The 22,111-nt window shown below is 26.3% G+C and overlaps 1 protein-coding gene and 1 long non-coding RNA gene across 9 annotated transcripts in view; one reads left to right on the plus strand and one right to left on the minus strand.

Annotated features, from left to right (window-relative positions):
• The window catches only part of LOC139427205 (uncharacterized), a 57,892-nt gene that overhangs the window by 8,822 nt on the left and 26,959 nt on the right, over positions 1-22,111 (minus strand). The window contains exons 1-2 of one of the 5 annotated variants that reach the window (XR_015430738.1): positions 3,379-3,518; positions 3,042-3,086 (exon numbers count right to left, since the gene is read on the minus strand). The exons of 1 other annotated variant lie outside the window; for it this stretch is intronic. This is a non-coding gene — a long non-coding RNA (uncharacterized LOC139427205). Of the gene's footprint in view, positions 1-2,973; positions 3,179-3,378; positions 3,519-22,111 lie in introns of those variants that run through there. 3 more of the 5 variants (XR_011638343.2, XR_015430737.1, XR_015430736.1) reach the window with 3 other exon arrangements.
• Positions 1-22,111, plus strand: part of LOC107450582 (uncharacterized) — a 50,746-nt gene that overhangs the window by 7,531 nt on the left and 21,104 nt on the right. The window contains exon 2 of one of the 4 annotated variants that reach the window (XM_087155693.1): positions 3,494-3,912. The exons of 1 other annotated variant lie outside the window; for it this stretch is intronic. The gene's annotated coding sequence lies outside the window, so the exon portion shown is untranslated. Of the gene's footprint in view, positions 1-3,493; positions 3,913-9,311; positions 9,362-22,111 lie in introns of those variants that run through there. 2 more of the 4 variants (XM_087155694.1, XM_071188113.2) reach the window with 2 other exon arrangements.

Genomic DNA, 22,111 nt, shown 5'->3' on the forward strand with positions numbered 1-22,111 from the left:
AATTATCAAAACGAATATCTAAAAATTAATCAAAATGTTTTTTTATGTATTTAGTTATTAAAACAGCTGTATTAAAATATAAATAATTATTTTTTTAAATCAGTTTTCCAAGCAACTTTATTAAAAAATAATCAAAAAAATTAGTTACTAAATTAGTTTTTTTAATTAGTTTTTCAAAAAAATTAGCTTTTTAAAAAAAATTAGCTTTTTTAAAAAAAAAAAAAATTAGTTATTACAACAACTTAACAAAAATGCGCTGTTAACTATGAAAATACAAGTTAGCTCAAAATAATCGTGCTCGTTTCATCTTTGAAAAAAATTATATACGTTCATGATAAATCTCACTGTGGATTGCTCTTCAGACGTAATTTCTACTAAATCACACAACTCAAGTATCACTGGCAGCTATTAGTGAGTGATCACTTTGATCAGCCAGCGTAGGAGCCCATCTTCTCTGCAGAAGATCAAAATTATGATGGCATGGTTTCCCGATCATCCCGAGGGATGTTTCCTAGACAATAGCTGATTGCATAGCTCTAGTACAACTTGAAATGTGCGCAAAAAAACGCACCACCCTGAATAACTTTTGATATAATAAACGGATCTTCACGTTCTAGGTCTTAATCTTATTGGTTTGAGGGGGTGACCTCAAATATGTTAATTAATTAGTACAGACGACGTTTTAAGTTATGGAATCAGACACAAAAACGTACTTTCTCTGAATAAACATATCTTTATTTCGACGGATTCCGATTTTTGACTCACAAACTATAGGGGGTGACCACAATTTGGGAAATATGGTTCCAATAGTTTGGTCAGGAGAGCACTCGTAAGTTTGGAACCCTTAAAGTTAATTTTACTCTTTGCGCATTTCGTTATATCTCGAGAACTTTCCGAGGGGAATGAAAAATGCTTGCACACAATTATAAAAATCGTTTATCCGAAGATAACTCCATTAAAAAAAATTTTAGAAATTATTTATGATTTTTTATTATTTTATTTAATTTTGATCGATAAAATGTTGAATTGTAAGGTTTAAAAATTTTAGCTTCATTTTAACGATCATAATTTTAATGGAAAAATAAAAAATTAGAGCAAAATCAGTCGAATAGTTCCTGAGAAATCGAATTTTAAGTATCTGACTTTTTTGAAATTCAATTTCTCAAGACCTGTTCAACCGATTGTGCTGAAATTTTGATTTTTTGCCATTTAAAATTATATTCCTTGAAATGAGGCAAAAATTTGTGTACCCTACAATACAAGTTTGTCTCGACCATATATAAATACAATATTTAAAAATAATAAATATTTACTAAAAAATATTTTTTGCATGGAATTATCTTTGAATAAACGAATTTTTCAATTGTGTGCAAAAGGTTTTCAATTCGCTTCAAAAGCTTGCGAGGTAAGGCGAAATGCGTAAAAAGTAAAATTAACATTTAGGGGTCCAAACTTTGAACCCCTCTCCTGACCGAACTATCGGGACCATATTTCCCAGATTGCGGCTACCCCCTACATTTTGGGAGTCAAAAATCCAAATCCGGAGATAATAAGATATCCGTAGAAAATAAGATATGTTTATTCAGAGAAGGTACGCTTATGTGTCTGATTTCGTAACTTAAAATGTTGTCAACACTAATTATTTAGCATATTTGAGGTCACTTTTAAACCATTAAAAATGAGTCCTAGAACATGAAGATCCGGTCATTACATCAAAAGTTACTCAGGGTGTTCTGCTTATTTTTGCGCACTGTACATAACTACTGCTACTATGGTTTATGATGATATTTATTTATTTTAAACATTTAATGCATCCACACACCTTCAAATGAGCTGCGATTGATAAATTTTTTCTTCCTTTGTATTTTTATTGCACTTTCAGGGAGGCATGGTATCTTTATTAGTTTATCTTCTTATAATCTAAAGGATAGAAAGATTATCTTTACTTCCCAGAGTTTTAATTCTGTCTGAACTACTATTCGATCCTTTCTTGCCTTTTCGCTATTATCTGTTCCTTTTTTTTATCAATTACAATAACTTACTCCAATTTATAAAAAACTATTTTCTATTGGTAACGAAATTCAAATTATTTTTAGTTTAGTATTTTTCCTTTTAAGTAATTATCCCATCTCAACGTATCAAAAATTAAAAGTAAATGTCATAAAATGCAATTTTGTTGCAGTTGTCTTCGTGGTGACACTTCTAAAGAGTGGGCGTAATTATCCTTATTCTGCAAGTTTTACTACTTAATTCTGTACCAATTTATTAAAACTGTTTGTTATTAAAATATATATATATATATATATATATATATATATATATATAATAAAAAAAACCATTTTCACATTTCAAAAAATTGGTGAGCAAATTGTAATAGTTGGAAAAATTCGAGATTTTTGGAGGGAAAAAAAACATAAATAATTTGCAATGAACTAGGTAGGAAACATTTTTAGAGTGGCATTATTGATTTATAATTATTATTTGCCTTATTTTATTTACCACTAACTTGAAATAAAAATCATGCAAGCATACTCAAAACTAGTGTGGATTAGTTATGTTTAAAGTAAAGGGAAAGCAAAACAATTCTCTTGCATTAACCCTTTAATGGGCTATTTAATTCTACTAAAGGTATATTAAAGTATTTTTGGAATTGAAATTGATATAAGAATAGTAATTGATATAAGAAAAAAAACTCATTTAGTTTATAAAAAAAATCTACATTTTAATGCCATTTTTTTAGTTGTAAGTATATTTTCCATGGCCTATTAGGAGCTTATTGACTTTTATTTTTCGTTATTTATAAAATAAATTTTTTAAATGCTACAAACTTATACTTTTATACGTTTTCTTAAACTAATAATTTAATTCAAACGCACTTCAAGAAAGCTGAAGTTATTAACAAATGGAAACCTAAATTAAATGTGGTAAAATGCTTACTATGGGTTTTTAAAAATTGGTGGTAAATATATTTACCTCGGCCTTCGAAAGGGTTAAACATACCCATATGGAGACCGGTTATTTCGCTTTAAAATGTCAGTTACCTGCTTTATCAACAATGCTCCTTCATTGATACATATCAACGAACTCTGAAAGATAATGAAATAAAATTTTTAACCAGTTCAAAAAATTCTGATTGATAATAATGATATCAAAACACAAAATATTAAAATAATGAGAATTATTTCAAGAGGTCGATAAACGTTCCAAGAAGCTAACCATGCAAGATGTTATTATAATTTTCATAACATTTTCACGTCTCATAACTTTCACGCTAACAAAACTGTTATTTAATAGCAGAGAAATCAGAATAATATTTTAATGTATCTATAAACATCTTCACCCATCCGTGCATTCTTTGAAATTTATTATTGAATTTACCTACTTATTTCATATGCTGCTAATCGAGAAGAGGTTAAATTTAAATAAAATTCCAGATATTTTTTCTTAGCACTCATTAAGTTCGTAATCAGCATAAGATTGCTTTTTTCTGTAGGCTGACTTCATGTAGGTGGTTTGAGATGTCAGATGAACTAATGTGTTAGCTGTATCAACGTGCGTGTGTTTATAGTATCTACGACTAACACATCTTTTCGTGGTTTGACCTTCGAAGTATAAGAAAAAAAGTCGCGGTTTGAAGTTACACCTGTATGCAGGTAATTTCCTGTTTTGTCCCATCTTCCTGCTTTAATCCCACTTGAGCTAACAGGTTGTGTGATTCCAGAATTGGTTGCGCTAATTTAGATGCAAACTGGGTTTTATGTATGTAAACTATGGGAGTTAACAAAGTTTGTCATTTTGGATTTATATTGTTTGAGAATTGGTTGCGGGCTCTTTGAGGTACTTTTTTTAAATGTCAAATATTTGTGCTGGTTGATGTGAAACTGCGTAATTACTTTTTGGATAGTGAATTCCGTAAGTTACAATTTTTGTTTTAATATTTTAGACATAAGAATAATAGATAGATAAAAGATGTATATAAAATATAGATATAAATAAAATATAGAAAAGATATAAATTAAAGATATAAATAAGATATAAATAAGATAAAAATAAGATATAAAGTACATTAGTTATGTATATAGGAAAGATAGATTTCAGATAAAATGATAGATATAAGAATATAGAATGCTTTAATCGCTATTTCCCAATTTTTTTTTCTCGATTATATTTTATGTAAATTTTGTAGTGTATTTTATTAGATGCCCACTGGTTTTATGTATGTAAACTATGGGAGTTAGCAAAATTTGTCATTCTGAATTTATAATATTTGAGAATTGGTTGCTGGATCTTTGAGGTGCTTTTACTAAATGTCAAATATTTGTACTGGTTGATGTGAAACTGCGTAATAACTTTTTGGATAGTGAATTCCGTAAGTTACAATTTTTGTTTTAATATTTTAGACATAAGAATAATAGATAGATAAAAGATGTATATAAAATATAGATATAAATAAAATATAGAAAAGATATAAATTAAAGATATAAATAAGATATAAATAAGATAAAAATAAGATATAAAGTACATTAGTTATGTATATAGGAAAGATAGATTTCAGATAAAATGATAGATATAAGAATATAGAATGCTTTAATCGCTATTTCCCAATTTTTTTTTCTCGATTATATTTTATGTAAATTTTGTAGTGTATTTTATTAGATGCCCACTGGTTTTATGTATGTAAACTATGGGAGTTAGCAAAATTTGTCATTCTGAATTTATAATATTTGAGAATTGGTTGCTGGATCTTTGAGGTGCTTTTACTAAATGTCAAATATTTGTACTGGTTGATGTGAAACTGCGTAATAACTTTTTGGATAGTGAATTCCGTAAGTTACAATTTTTGTTTTAATATTTTAGACATAAGAATAATAGATAGATAAAAGATGTATATAAAATATAGATATAAATAAAATATAGAAAAGATATAAATTAAAGATATAAATAAGATATAAATAAGATAAAAATAAGATATAAAGTACATTAGTTATGTATATAGGAAAGATAGATTTCAGATAAAATGATAGATATAAGAATATAGAATGCTTTAATCGCTATTTCCCAATTTTTTTTTCTCGATTATATTTTATGTAAATTTTGTAGTGTATTTTATTAGATGCCCACTGGTTTTATGTATGTAAACTATGGGAGTTAGCAAAATTTGTCATTCTGAATTTATAATATTTGAGAATTGGTTGCTGGATCTTTGAGGTGCTTTTACTAAATGTCAAATATTTGTACTGGTTGATGTGAAACTGCGTAATAACTTTTTGGATAGTGAATTCCGTAAGTTACAATTTTTGTTTTAATATTTTAGACATAAGAATAATAGATAGATAAAAGATGTATATAAAATATAGATATAAATAAAATATAGAAAAGATATAAATTAAAGATATAAATAAGATATAAATAAGATATAAAGTACATTAGTTATGTATATAGGAAAGATAGATTTCAGATAAAATGATAGATATAAGAATATAGAATGCTTTAATCGCTATTTCCCAATTTTTTTTTCTCGATTATATTTTATGTAAATTTTGTAGTGTATTTTATTAGATGCCCACTGGTTTTATGTATGTAAACTATGGGAGTTAGCAAAATTTGTCATTCTGAATTTATAATATTTGAGAATTGGTTGCTGGATCTTTGAGGTGCTTTTACTAAATGTCAAATATTTGTACTGGTTGATGTGAAACTGCGTAATAACTTTTTGGATAGTGAATTCCGTAAGTTACAATTTTTGTTTTAATATTTTAGACATAAGAATAATAGATAGATAAAAGATGTATATAAAATATAGATATAAATAAAATATAGAAAAGATATAAATTAAAGATATAAATAAGATATAAATAAGATAAAAATAAGATATAAAGTACATTAGTTATGTATATAGGAAAGATAGATTTCAGATAAAATGATAGATATAAGAATATAGAATGCTTTAATCGCTATTTCCCAATTTTTTTTTCTCGATTATATTTTATGTAAATTTTGTAGTGTATTTTATTAGATGCCCACTGGTTTTATGTATGTAAACTATGGGAGTTAGCAAAATTTGTCATTCTGAATTTATAATATTTGAGAATTGGTTGCTGGATCTTTGAGGTGCTTTTTCTAAATGTCAAATATTTGTACTGGTTGATGTGAAACTGCGTAATAACTTTTTGGATAGTGAATTCCGTAAGTTACAATTTTTGTTTTAATATTTTAGACATAAGAATAATAGATAGATAAAAGATGTATATAAAATATAGATATAAATAAAATATAGAAAAGATATAAATTAAAGATATAAATAAGATATAAATAAGATAAAAATAAGATATAAAGTACATTAGTTATGTATATAGGAAAGATAGATTTCAGATAAAATGATAGATATAAGAATATAGAATGCTTTAATCGCTATTTCCCAATTTTTTTTTCTCGATTATATTTTATGTAAATTTTGTAGTGTATTTTATTAGATGCCCACTGGTTTTATGTATGTAAACTATGGGAGTTAGCAAAATTTGTCATTCTGAATTTATAATATTTGAGAATTGGTTGCTGGATCTTTGAGGTGCTTTTACTAAATGTCAAATATTTGTACTGGTTGATGTGAAACTGCGTAATAACTTTTTGGATAGTGAATTCCGTAAGTTACAATTTTTGTTTTAATATTTTAGACATAAGAATAATAGATAGATAAAAGATGTATATAAAATATAGATATAAATAAAATATAGAAAAGATATAAATTAAAGATATAAATAAGATATAAATAAGATAAAAATAAGATATAAAGTACATTAGTTATGTATATAGGAAAGATAGATTTCAGATAAAATGATAGATATAAGAATATAGAATGCTTTAATCGCTATTTCCCAATTTTTTTTTCTCGATTATATTTTATGTAAATTTTGTAGTGTATTTTATTAGATGCCCACTGGTTTTATGTATGTAAACTATGGGAGTTAGCAAAATTTGTCATTCTGAATTTATAATATTTGAGAATTGGTTGCTGGATCTTTGAGGTGCTTTTACTAAATGTCAAATATTTGTACTGGTTGATGTGAAACTGCGTAATAACTTTTTGGATAGTGAATTCCGTAAGTTACAATTTTTGTTTTAATATTTTAGACATAAGAATAATAGATAGATAAAAGATGTATATAAAATATAGATATAAATAAAATATAGAAAAGATATAAATTAAAGATATAAATAAGATATAAATAAGATATAAAGTACATTAGTTATGTATATAGGAAAGATAGATTTCAGATAAAATGATAGATATAAGAATATAGAATGCTTTAATCGCTATTTCCCAATTTTTTATTCTCGATTATATTTTATGTAAATTTTGTAGTGTATTTTATTAGATGCCCACTGGTTTTATGTATGTAAACTATGGGAGTTAGCAAAATTTGTCATTCTGAATTTATAATATTTGAGAATTGGTTGCTGGATCTTTGAGGTGCTTTTACTAAATGTCAAATATTTGTACTGGTTGATGTGAAACTGCGTAATAACTTTTTGGATAGTGAATTCCGTAAGTTACAATTTTTGTTTTAATATTTTAGACATAAGAATAATAGATAGATAAAAGATGTATATAAAATATAGATATAAATAAAATATAGAAAAGATATAAATTAAAGATATAAATAAGATATAAATAAGATATAAAGTACATTAGTTATGTATATAGGAAAGATAGATTTCAGATAAAATGATAGATATAAGAATATAGAATGCTTTAATCGCTATTTCCCAATTTTTTTTTCTCGATTATATTTTATGTAAATTTTGTAGTGTATTTTATTAGATGCCCACTGGTTTTATGTATGTAAACTATGGGAGTTAGCAAAATTTGTCATTCTGAATTTATAATATTTGAGAATTGGTTGCTGGATCTTTGAGGTGCTTCTACTAAATGTCAAATATTTGTACTGGTTGATGTGAAACTGCGTAATAACTTTTTGGATAGTGAATTCCGTAAGTTACAATTTTTGTTTTAATATTTTAGACATAAGAATAATAGATAGATAAAAGATGTATATAAAATATAGATATAAATAAAATATAGAAAAGATATAAATTAAAGATATAAATAAGATATAAATAAGATATAAATAAGATATAAAGTACATTAGTTATGTATATAGGAAAGATAGATTTCAGATAAAATGATAGATATAAGAATATAGAATGCTTTAATCGCTATTTCCCAATTTTTTTTTCTCGATTATATTTTATGTAAATTTTGTAGTGTATTTTATTAGATGCCCACTGGTTTTATGTATGTAAACTATGGGAGTTAGCAAAATTTGTCATTCTGAATTTATAATATTTGAGAATTGGTTGCTGAATCTTTGAGGTGCTTTTACTAAATGTCAAATATTTGTGCTGGTTGATGTGAAACTGCGTAATAACTTGTTGGACAGTGAATTCTGTAAGTTACAATTTTTGTTTTAATTTTTTAGACATAAGAATGATAGATAGATAAAAGATGGATATAAGATATAAATATAATAAGCTATAGAAAAGATATAAAGTATAGATATAAATAAGATGAAGATAAGATATAAATATAAATAAGCTATAGAAAAGATATAAAGTATAGATATAAATAAGATGAAGATAAGATATAAAGTAAATAAGATATAGATATAAGAAAGATAGATTTAAGATTAAATGATAGATATAAGAATATAGAACGTTTTTAAGTGTTATTTCCGAATTTTCTTCTCGATTTCAATTTATATAAATTTCGTAGTGTTTTTTATTAGATTCAAACTGGTTTTATGTATGTAAACTATGGAGGTTAGCAAAATTTGTCATTTTGGATTCATATTATTTGAGAATTATTTGTGGGCTCTTTGAGGTGCTTTTTTTTAAATGTTAAATATTTGTGCTGGTTGATGTAAGACAGCGTAATTATGTTTTGGATTGAGAATTCTGTGAATTACAATTTTTGTTCTTATTTCTTAGACATAAGAATGATGGATACATATAAGAAAGATGTAAGTTTAGATATAAATAAAATATAGATATAAATAAGATATAAATATAATATAGATATAAGAATGATATATTTTAGATACAATGTTAGATATATAGAATGTTTTTAAGTGTTATTTAACAATTTTGTTCTTGATTATATTTTATGTAAATTTTGTAGAGTTATTTATTGGATGCAAACTGTTTTATGCATGTAAACTATCGGAGTTAACAAAACTTTTCATTTTTGGATTTATGTTACTTGAGAATTGGTCAAGAGCTTTTTGAGGTGCTTTATTTAATTGTCAAATATTTGTGCTGGTTGATGTAAAACTGCTTAATAACTTTTTGGATAGTGAATTCTGTGAGTTCCATTCCGTGTTTTTATTTTTTAGTCATACGAATGATAGATAAAAGATAGATGGATGTAAAGTATAGATATGAATGAGATATAGATAAGATATTTATAAGAGATAGATTTAAAAATTATAGATTTATGCAAACTGGTTTTTATGTAAACTATCGGAGTTAATAGGACTTTCCATTCTGGATTTATATTACTTGAGAATTGGTCTCGGACTTTTTGAGAGACTTCTTTCAAATGCCGAATATTTGTTCTGGTTGATGTAAGATAGCGTAATATCTTTTTGGATAGGGAATTCCGTAAATTACAATTTTTGTTTTTGTTTTTTTAAATATATTTAAGTGCTATTTCCCAATTTTCCTCTCTATTAAATTTAATATAAACTTTGTTATTTTTTTTTATTCGATGAAAACTTTGTTTAATGCTTGTAAACTATCGGAATTAACAGAACTAGTCATTTTGGACTTAATTATTTGAGAATTGGTCATCAGGCTCATTGAAATGTTTTTTTTTTTAATATCAAATATTTGTGCTGGTTGAAGTAAGGCTTTATATGTTTAAGCAAAAAAAATTTTTATAGTTTTTTTATTAACTTCAAGATGCAAAACTTGATTAGGATTAGAATTCAAGATTATGATTGCTTCTAGGGTTCAATAGCTTCCAACTTTTACTCTCTGCAAGGAATACTTTTTTATTGCTTGTAAAAGGACAATTTTATTAACTATTATAATGTTTATAAATTTTTTGCTAGTATTTTTTAAAAAAAATTAATAAACAAAAATAAATTAATGTCTTTAACATTTTAAGTGCTCTTTTATTATTTGCTTCAAAAAAGAAATTCTGCTTTGTTTTTCATTAATAAATTAGTAGCCCAGATGCAAATACCCGATGAAGTATTTTATTTTCTATGATGAATTTCTGCGATTTTTTTGTATAATTTATTGGTTTTTGATTTTTCTTTATAGATTTTTAATTTTTCTTACGTTTCAGACTTCCAATTACTGATTATTCTTCTATTAGCATTAATTTATTATATTTATAACTAGTTTTATCGAACCAGATCGAATAAAATAGGGTTTTAGCAAACTTCCAAAAAATGATAAATTAACCCTCCAAAATATAATTTTATTTAATATCCAATAATTTTTATTTTTGGAACTAAGGAATTAAATTTTCAGATTTGAATGAAAATTTAGACAATTTTGTGCATGGAAAATAAAAGAAGGAAAGAAAAAAAAAACCTCAAGAGGCCTCTACCCTTGCCATCTTGGGTTTTAGGTTAAACTTTTGATTTGCGTTTTCTTGTTACTTTTTGTACAAATTTATAATATAGTATTATTATTCGGCAAAATAATGCGTTAAAAAAGTAGAAAATAAAAGAGTCGTTTTACTGGATTCGGAGAAATAGCACTTGATAATTTTTAGATTGATAATCTTTCCTCAAAATTTTTAAGCAGGAAAATGATGCGATTTATGATTTTGTTTTCGTATTTTAAAACCATGCATTTTTCAGTTTTTAGATTTATTAAAATTTTCTTTTATACAGTTTAAACTGATGAAACTGATTTTGGTTAGTCTTTTAGCGTTAATTGCATAAAAAATATGCTCATCAAAATCTTAGATATGGCATCTGGCAAAAACAGTTGATTGCTGAATTGATAAACTTTTTGTTAGAAAAAAATTTATGGAAATTTTAAAAAGCTGCATACTTTGGATATTAAATTGTGATTGGGTGACGGATTTGTAATTTACATGTATCAAAAGATAATGCCAAGTAGAATATTTCGAATTCACCTCCCCGTTTCCACCCTTTCGACAGTTGTGTTCAATTTTGACCTTTCAAATGGACATCTGTGATACGAGTAATTTTGTAGGCGATAAACCGTTTCCAGTCGAACGGTGATAGCAGTCACCACTGTCGCTTGCAAATTACCCACCACTCTAATTGTGATTTTTGTTTTTCATCTTAATGTTTAGTTACCACTTCATTCAGTGATTTCCGGGAATTATAAGGTAAGTTTGAAAAAAACATTTCAAAATGTTAGTGGTTGCGTCCATTTCTTTAACTGTTGAAAGGACTTCAAGTGCAAAAGGTTAATAAAATGTTATTTTTTAAATTTTTTTTTAATTAAAGTTATAAAGATATTATGACAGTGAAATTGGTTTACTACAGGTATTGCAATTTTATTGATAGTAATCAAATGGAAATTATTATTATATTAATGGTCATCATGCTGTTTAAACTGTATTTATGGGAGAAGGGTTAGTATTTATTTTATTTATTTTCTCCAGGTAAGTTAATACTTCTCTTACATAAGTTCAGCTGTAATTTGGATTAAAGGTAAGATATTCTTCTCTGATTACTGTACTAATGAATTTTTTTTTTTAAGGAAAAAGTGAAATATATGGGTATTGTTCGGAAACATTGAACTAAGAAATAATGTGAATTCATAAAAAGAATAAATTTGATACAAAATACCTGTACAAGTTCTTATAATTGTTAAAAGCAAAACGGAGATGGCAACAAGTTTAAATTATTGCTAATAAGTACCACATCAGTTCTTTTAGTTTTGGGCAAAATGAAGTTTTAGTTTGCATCATGTAGTTAATAAGTATTGCGATAAATTTATCTAAGTTTCTAACCATTTATTAATATTTTTATTGCTTTCTTTTTTATTTTTTTACATGAAAACAGTCATAAAAATTACCCAGTTGAGTCTAAAAGGGGAAAAATGGGAGCAAATTGCTTTATTTTTGATTTGAAAATTATATCAAAGCACGCAAAATATTTTAGCTATTTGCAGAAGATTTTTCCCATTGATAGTAAGAATAAACTTTTAGTTTCATCATACCATAGTTTAAGAATTCTTCTTCCTTTCTTTTTTTTTTTTTTTTTTTTTACAAAAGGATAAAAACTGATTTTTCTCATAAGGCGCCGATATTCACAGTTATGGAAACATGCTCTTTTTTCAAAAGGTTAAAATTTTTAACTTAATCAGTTCATTTTTAACATTTATTTTGAAAATTTAAGACGGTTGCGCCCACCTTTCTATATTTTCTTAAATTTGTTTCGAAAAATTGCGAAATATACCGTATTTATTGTAAATATAACTATCTTTACATCTGTAGGTATATATATATATATATATATATATATATATATATATATATATATATATATATATATATATATATATATATATATACCTACCTTAAAATATATTGTAAATATAAGTATCTTTATATCGGGAGTTATATATATATCATATATACCTATCGTAGTATAATTCTATTAATTTTTTCCAACAAAATTTGATCAATACAGATCTGCAATCAACAGATTGTGAAAGGTTATTAAACAGTATATAGCTTCCAGTTTTTAGAATTTTGATAAGTATTTTTAACGTTAAAAGACGTTATTAACGTTAATAGAATTCAATTATTAGAAATTCTAAAAATTATCAAGCGCTATTTCTCCTGATCTAATAAAGAAGGTAGAAAATGCTTTCATTTTCTACCTTTTTAAAAAAGTATTATTGAGCTGTCAAATAATAATACTATAGCATACGTTTGCTAAAAACAAAAAATATTTATAAAAAAAACACACATCACACAAAAATTTAACCTAAATTATAAGATGGCGAGAGTAAAGTCATCAAAATATTGTGACTAACAGCTTAATTTAAATACGTCACTTCTTGTTTCAGTGAATTTTTAAAGTAATTTCAAAACACGTTGAATTTATATATTTTTGTTGCTAAATGTTTAGGCTATTAGAATTTTACACTGTATATTTCTTTAGACTTTTTATATTTTTACAATTCATCGGAAAATTTTATAAATCCCTATTATACCAAAGTTTAATTGTTACCACTGTTACATTGCTATAAATATTAATAAATTGACCCAAAAAAAGCCTTATTTTGCATAAAAAGGGGATGAATAGTTCATACATTTTTTTATACTTCGCTTGCCAAGCGAAATGCGAATAAACATGGTTTTAAGCATGGTTTTAAAATATCTTTTCCGCTTAAAGGTAAAAATATTTTTATTAGCTATTATTACAACCAGCACTTCTAAATGTTATAATAATTAAAGAGGTTTGTTAATAATCTTTAACTAATAACATACATGCCAACTCTTCCGGATTTTCCGGAAGATTTTATTTTCTTATTTAAAGTGGTAGCAATACTCAAGTTATTCCAATTAACTTTTTGAATTATAATGATAATTATAAATGAGTTTGACCACCACTACATATAAATAATTACAATAAATATATCAAAGCATAATAATCTTAGCGCAAGCGAATTTCAACGGGATCAAAATATAAATATATTTTTGAGTCAGATTGTTTTTCGTTTATTGTTTAACAACCACTTTGAAAATCCATTATCAGAAAGAGTAAAAGTTGGCAGGTATGTAATAATACTTCTAAATGATAATTCAAAAAGACACCCAATGGTCGTGGTAGCTCAGGGGGTAGAGCGTTTGCCTTCCAATAGATAGAGATTCTCGATAGAGCTTTCCGGGTTCGAATCCCAGCGATTGGTGCTTGAAATGAGTTCCGCACCTGGCTCGCGCCGACCACAGTGCTGACGTAAAATATTCTCGGTGGTAGACGGATTATAGGTTAGAGTTCTCTAGTCGTCCGGGTAACCACAGGTGGTTTTCGTGGTTTTCCTCCCCATGTAACACAAATGCGGGTAAGTTCCCTCAGAAAGCAAATTTCCCCCAATACTTGGTTCAAGAGTTCTTCTGTCTTCCGGGTTGGGTTTAAAATTACAAGGCTACGGAGTTGAACATTAATAGTCGTAAACTCAAAAAATTGGGTCGGCTGTTCAGCGACAATTATAAATGAGTAACAGTTACAAATGGCAGTTATAAATGACAGTTATAAATGAGTAATAAAATGAGTTTATTAATATTAACTAGGTTTAGACAAAACAATATTTTCTTCAAGATTTTGTCATTCTGTCCTTGTTATTACGGTCCTTTAATTTATGTTTTAATTTTTTCCTTGCTTTAATCAATATAAAAAGTAATTACTTCATCAAATATATTTAATGTTTGGTAACTAATAATTGTTTTATGATAGTCAATTTTGTGTAGATAAATTGTATTAATGCACCCGTTTTCAAATAAAATACCTTATAAAACATATTCCCAACATCGTAAATTATTTGCTACATTTAGGTCCAAAATTGTGTTCCAAATAAGCTGCTACATTTAGGTCCAAGCTTTTGTTCCAAATTAGTTGCTACATTTCAAGTAAGGGGCGTCATAAATAACTACCGATGCAGTTTAGTAGATCAACACCAGTAAAATTATAATACTAATGAATTCATAATTCATTTGCGGGAAGATAGTCTTACATGATTAATGGTGGAAGAGCTCTTACTAAATGTCGTGCGAGCCCTGGATATTTGAAACAAATTCAGTACTGTTTTAAGGAGCGAATATTTGTAAGTAAACGTTGTTAATTGGTAACATAGTATCCTGAAACCTCTAAAAAATGTTCTAACGAAATCATAAAATCATCGGCATCAATAACCAGTACAAAAGTATTCAAATGTAGGAACTAATTTAGAACAGAGGGAGTATTTTTTTTCTTGAACATAACACTTTCTGAAGAATCCCCCAAATGTCTTACCACATATTTCATAAAGATACTTTTTAAATAATTGCAAAATATCGAGTTTTTATAACAATACTAAATACTCCAGAGTAGATTAAACGAAATTGTCCAATGGAAATTTGTTACAATTCTTATGAAGAATCCCCCAAATGTCTCATCATATATTTCATAAATATATTTTTTAAATAATTACAAAATATCGCGTTTTCATAACTATACTAACTGCTCCAGAATGGATTAAGCGAAATTGTCCAATGGAAATTTGTTACAATTCTTATGAAGAATCCCCCAAATGTCTCATCATATATTTCATAAATATATTTTTTAAATAATTACAAAATATCGCGTTTTCATAACAATACTAAATGCTCCAGAGTGGATTAAACGAAGATTGTCCAATGGAAATGTGTTAAAATTCTTACGTAAACATGCGGGTTCTCTTTCGATACAAAAGATATTCCTAACCTTGTTCAAAAGCACTTTCACTGGACGTAGGTCGGTGAATGTAGGCGTTTGTGTATTTGCCTTCCCTTGACTTCCACTCGATCTTGACATTGAAGCTCGATGGCCTCCAATGAAAATCCAAATTATGTCAAAACATTTCATTTTTGAGATCGTGAAATCTGAATGTCATTTATTGACTTTGAACTGGGCTCAAAATGCGCGTTTCAGTAAATAGACATAACTTGAAATGTGCGTTTGAAAAAAAGGATGTAGCGTTCATTATTCGTTCTATAATTCTCTTAATATTCAATTGTCATAACGGTAGTTTAAAAAATGGAATTAATGCTATGTCAATTTTTTAATAACTGTCCTTTTATTACCAAGCTATATCTTCTTTTGAAATGCTCATTTTAAGCTATGCTCATTTTCCTAAACGCGCATTTCGAGCTTTCTCTATTTCTACAAACGCGCATTTAAAGGTTCGTATAAGGTATCCTTTTTTTTCAAACCTTTTAAGCTATGTCCATTTTCTTAAATATGGAATTTGAACTAAACCTGAATTAAAATAATCACTATTTATATTTGTTTTTCTTCTTATATTTACAACGAAGATTATAGCATACCATAAATATCACAATTTATCTCACATACATATCCTCCAACAACTACGGAATTTTCGTTGTTTCTGAAAATTATTCAACTATTGGTAAAAGAAGCAATGTGTTAACACTTTAATAAATGAAAATTAACTAGATTTTAAACACATAAATAATTTAAAAAGATATATAAGAGCTCTGATAGTTTAACAGTCACATTAAGTTGTGATAAGAATTTCTTAAAAATTTTCCTTGTTTCAAAAAATTTTGCTTATGCCGAATACCACTGGAAAAATCCTCGCATAAACCTCAACAATTGGATGGAAAGCTCATGTCGAAATCATGCAACTTAAGATTTTATTTGTTATTGACTTCTCATTATAGGTCAACATAGATCCCATGAATCGGTTAGTGGCGCTTCGGGCCAGCATATCAAAATCGTGTTAATTTGGAAATTAAGTTTTTTTTTACGTATTAATTATGTTTTGTGTATCTTTTATTATTTAGGTAAAGCTTATATGTAATAAGTAAGTTATTATTAATAGTTAGTTTGAAAATGTCACTCTAGATTGAATGGTTTTATAAATACCCTGTCACAAACCGAGAAAAAATTAAAAAACAATAGAGAAGGATCGAATAAACAGGTTTTACTTCTTCCTATCTACCAAGGTATATTTGTAAAATAAAGAAAATCAGGCCAACTTAATCCTTTGACTCAGAATTATTAAATATGTTTTTCATATTTTTTTCATTATTTTGTAATAATTTAGATCAAAATAAGTAAAAAATATTTAGTATTTTAATAAGATATGGTTATGAAATACATCATAAAACACCAGTGACTTTTTCTGCGTTAACCCTTTCGCAGAGATGCCAACTTGCTCCGGACTGCAAATAAATCTTTTAAAGTGGTAGTTTATTAATTGTGATTCTTGGTTTAATAAATTCAAATTAGTAGATTTTTATCCACCACTATTTCTAAATAATTCATAGTTCTATATAATTCACCACTTTATAGTAGTTTTATCATGCTATGCCTTTTAAAAAGCAAGCAAAAATAGTCAAATATTTGCAAAATTTAGTTTGCAGTTATTTGTCGGTTTTTCAATTATTTTGGCTTGTCTGGAGCAATTGGCATCTCTGCTTTCGCGCCGACTGTCACAAATACGTGCCAGCATAAAACCGTATCAATCAGCGTAAAAAGATAAAACTGGTAGCCAAAGTAGTTCTTTAACAGTTCATTTGTGGGAAGGGTTATAATTGTTTGATTTATTTAACAAGTTCACGCCGGGGTGACCCACCGGTGGGTCACGCCAGGTTTTCTCATCTTGGCCAGGGATGAAAGCGAGACGGAAACGAGGAAAGGCTGGTAGTAAAACCTTTCCAGTTATAGCTAGTTTTGGGGAGGAGTTTACTTATTCTTTTTTTAGATTTTTCAACAATATCTACTTTATCTTGGAAAAGAAGCAGTTTTATATATATGCCAGAATTATAAAAGAAATCTTGATAGTTACAGATATTTCATTTTTTTCGAAAAAAGTGCTGGAATGAAATGTTTTACGTACCAGGTTTTTCTCTTTTCCGTCTTGCTATATAAGGGCTTTCACCCATGATCTTGGCAGCGCACCGGAGTAAAAACTGCTAACAATGAATTTCATTTTTTAGTTTTTTTTCGGGAATAATAAAAATCCATGACTACCAATTGTTTTTAACGGATGCAATTTTTATATTGAATTGCTTCTTCGCCGTGATAAATTTCCTTACAGTGAGTTGTTATTGTTGAGAATAGATTAACTCCTCCCTAATATTATCTAATATTGAAATAGTTCTTCAACCAGTATTTTCTCTTTTCCCGTACCAGTATTTTCACTTTCCCCGGCTTGAACGTGTTAATTCAACTTTACTTTAGTTCAAAATAAAATTATTTAGTTATACTTTGAAATATCATTGATTATATATAAGATTAAACTAGAAATAATTAAAGTAAAATCAAAGTAAGTTTGTCAAATTAGCAGCGCCTACATTTAAGCTACCGTTTCTTATTTATTCGAATTCGTTAGAAATAGTGGTGGATAAAAATCTATTAAATTGAATTTATTAAATTAAGAATCACAATTATATGTATTCTTTCATGTGTCAAATTGACGCGTGTTCGTAAACCTAGTGATGTATTCGTTCATGCGTCAAATTGACGCATGTTCGTAGAAATAGGTATATAGGAAACGTCCATAAGCCTAGTGTTAAAAACGTACTTGAATTATTTATGCGTAATGATGTGCAAAATTCTTTTCAACCAGATTAATTAAATCAAAATTCAAAGCATACATTCTATTACTACTAGAAAAAAGCCTATTAGCATTACTATAAAACTTAATCTGTTTTTTTTTTCATTCACACAGTGAAAGGTACAAGAAATTTAAATATTAAACTCAATACTTAAAATTTATTAACGTAAACCCAAAATACGGTTTTATAAATAATTCCTTTTTAATAACTTGTTATTGAATGAAGTTATGACAAAACTTACTTTATAAGTATTGTCCTTTGTGGTGCATTGACATTGGTTTATGCAATTAAATAATATCAGAAAAATCTATCCTTGGTAACTTCCAGGTGTATTTATTTCATTTATATACTCTAAAAATGAGGGTTAAACCCGCAGCTTTAATCTACTAATTCAAGGGCTTTTTGCTATGGGTCACTCACCCAACGAAACATTCCCTTACTCCACTATAAAATATGCCACTATAAAATAACAAAACTATTTATTGACGTTATTGGGAACGTACACACCTCAAGTAATGTTAAGGATAAATCTTTTAATCGAAAATTGTGAGATACAAGAATGTTGATTAGAAAAACGTGAGTAGTTTGTTATATTTATGAATATTGTAACTTATTGAAAATAATTAAAATAAAAGAAATATATCTCTTCAGATGAGATAATATATCTTATTATAAATATGCTTCTTCAGATGAGATAAATAAATTAAAAAGAGTACGTTTTAATGTCTTTAAGTCAATATTTTATAAATTTAATAACTAATTGAAAATAATTAAAATAAAAGAAATATATCTCTTCAGATGAGATAATATATCTTAATATAAATATGTTTTTTCAGATGAGATAAATAAATTTAAATGACAACGTTTTAATGTCTTAAGTCAATAATTTATAAATTTAATAACTAATTGAAAATAATTAAAATAAAAGAAATATATCTTTTCAAATGAGATAATATATCTTAATACAAATATGTTTCTTCAGATGAGATAAATAAATTAAAATGACTACGTTTCAATGTCTTAAGTCAGTAATTTATAAATTTAATAGCTAATTGAAAATAATTAAAATAAAATATTTTCAAATGAGACAAATTTTAATGGATACTATACTTTAATGTTAAGTGAATAATTTAAAGATGTAATAACTTACTGAAATTTAAAAATAAAATCTTTTCAGATGAGATAAATAAATTTAAATGGCTGCTATACTTTAAAGCTATGTTAATAAATTAAAAATTTAATAATTAATTGAAATTAATTTAAATACAATCTCTTCAGATGAGATAAATAAATTTAAATGGGGGACTTCATTTTAATGTTTTAAGTCAATAATTTATAAATGTAACAGAATATTGAAATTATTTAAAATAAAATATCTTCAGATTAGATATGGGTCATTCTCACAGAAACAGTCATTTTCATGTCCCCAGTATATTTTATGTTTGTTTTACAGCTTACGAAAAAAAAAAATTCAGGGAAAGTGTCCTTCAGAATGCAAGCTAACAAAAGAATAAAAATAAAATTATCAATTTTTATTTTTTATTTATTTTAGGCAATTAAAATATACCAATATGTCATTCCCTCACTTGTCCCCACTGCTAATTTAAAAAAAGAAAAAAATTGTTTCTGGAATAAATTTTTTTTTTTACAAATTCGTGTTTTTTATTTCAGAATACTGAAATATAGAATTCAGAAAATCAATTTTAAATTCAATTTCTTATAAAAATATTAACACAGCACTATTTTAAACTTTGTCCCCAGTGTTTCGCGTCATTCCCTCACAACAATGTTCTTATGACCTGTAATCTTCTTAGAATAAAAATATTTTAATAAAAACTTCAGAAGTTAACAACTGGCATCATAGAACAAAATTGCAGTATGTTTCCATCTTCAACTTAAAGAAGCTTTGCTGTGGAATATATTTGAATGAATCAAACCAGGTAAAATTTTTTACATTTGTCATTCCCTCATGTCATTTTTTAGAGTAAAATAAAATACAACTTCATCGAGAAATTGGATAAATATATGTTGCTTTCTTGTATGAATATAATTGTATGTGATTGACTTCAGAAATTAATTAGACCTAACTGTTATTTTTAAATTTTATTAAATTCGTCATTCCCTCACTAGTGTATAAAGTGAGGGAATGACGCTAAAGTGAGGGAATGATTCAAGATGAGTATATTATTAAATTTTTTTTTTGTTCAATCGTGCCAGCCAATTTTATTTCCCAAACCTGTAAAAACTATTAAATATAAAGGACTAAATTATAATAAATATTAGATATACTTAGTATGTTATCATTTTCAAACTTTAGGTAGATGCAACTTAGATAAAAACATGTATTAAAATAAAATATCATTCCCTCACTAGTGTCATTCCCTCACTTTTTAAATAGTGAAAATAATTAATTTACTTATTAATTAATTTGAAAAATAAAATAAAAAAATAATAAATTAATTTATTAAATTAATTAATTTATTTATTAAATTAATTAATTAATTATTAATTATTATAAATTAATTAATTATAAATTAATTATTTAAAAAATTAATTAATTTAAATATTAAGTGTAATTTATAGGATATATACTTTCTTTATAATGCCATTACATATTTTTATTAATATAAAAAGTTTCAGAGCTTTTTATTCACTTTACTTTTTTGGGATTTTATGAACTGAAAAATGGCAGTTTTCGTGAGAATGACCCATATATATAATTCAAATAGTGACAATGTTTTTAAGTTTTAGGTCAATAATTTTTAAATGCTATAACTTATTAAAATTATTTAAAATAAAATCTCTTCAGATTAGATATATAATTCAAATAGTGACAACGTTTTTATGTTTTAGGTCAATAATTTTTAAATGTAATAACTTATTAAAATTAAATAAAATAAAATACCTTTAGATGATATAAATAAATTTAAATGGTGACTATATTTTAATGTCTTAACTCAATAATTTATAAATTTAATAACTTATTGAAATTAATTAAAACGAAATCTCTTCGGATGAGATGAATAAATTTAAATGTTGACTACTTTTTAATGTATTCAGTCAATAATTTATAAATGTAATAACTTATTGAAATTAATAAAAAAAATCATCTTCTGATGAGATAAAGTTTGTTTTAATATCTTAACTTCGATAACTGTCAAATCTCGATATCACGAACTTGAAGGGAGACACTAAGAATTTCGCGATCTAGAAAATCGAAAATTTAATCGATTTTTTCTGAAATCCTAGTCATTAAAATACATTTATTTAAAAACCACAAGAAACACTTATTTAAAAACCACTGGAAATCGAGAACTATTTGCGGCTGAACATCCACCGTTTTTTAGCATCCACTATTTTTTAAACATGCTACCCGTTTAAAATTGTCAATAAAAAATTTCTGCGCCGTAAACGGTTAAAGTTATTAATCTTTATTTAATCTTTATTATAATACCGTTATTTTCTTAAAAGTATATTTTTCTTAAAGGCAATTTTCATATTACTTGAACATGAAAAGTCAAACATTTGGTGATCAAGTTCACGTTTCGTTTTCATGTGAAATGTGTGTAACGAAATCAGATAGAAAAAATGTACTTTCTCTTATAAACATATGTTTTTTATCGATGGATTTGGATTGTTGACCCTCAAAATAGGGGGGGGGGGAGATGCATGTGGAGTCTGCATAGTTTAGGTAGGAGAACGGTCAAAACAATGGATCCATAATATCTCGCCATCTCTAAGAAGTCGTATTTTCATAATTTATTTTGAAAGACTTTATCAACCGAT

This window comes from Parasteatoda tepidariorum, chromosome 12, assembly GCF_982258835.1.
Source record: "Parasteatoda tepidariorum strain Cologne lab strain chromosome 12, Ptep-v5.0, whole genome shotgun sequence".
Classification (NCBI taxonomy): domain Eukaryota; kingdom Metazoa; phylum Arthropoda; class Arachnida; order Araneae; family Theridiidae; genus Parasteatoda; species Parasteatoda tepidariorum.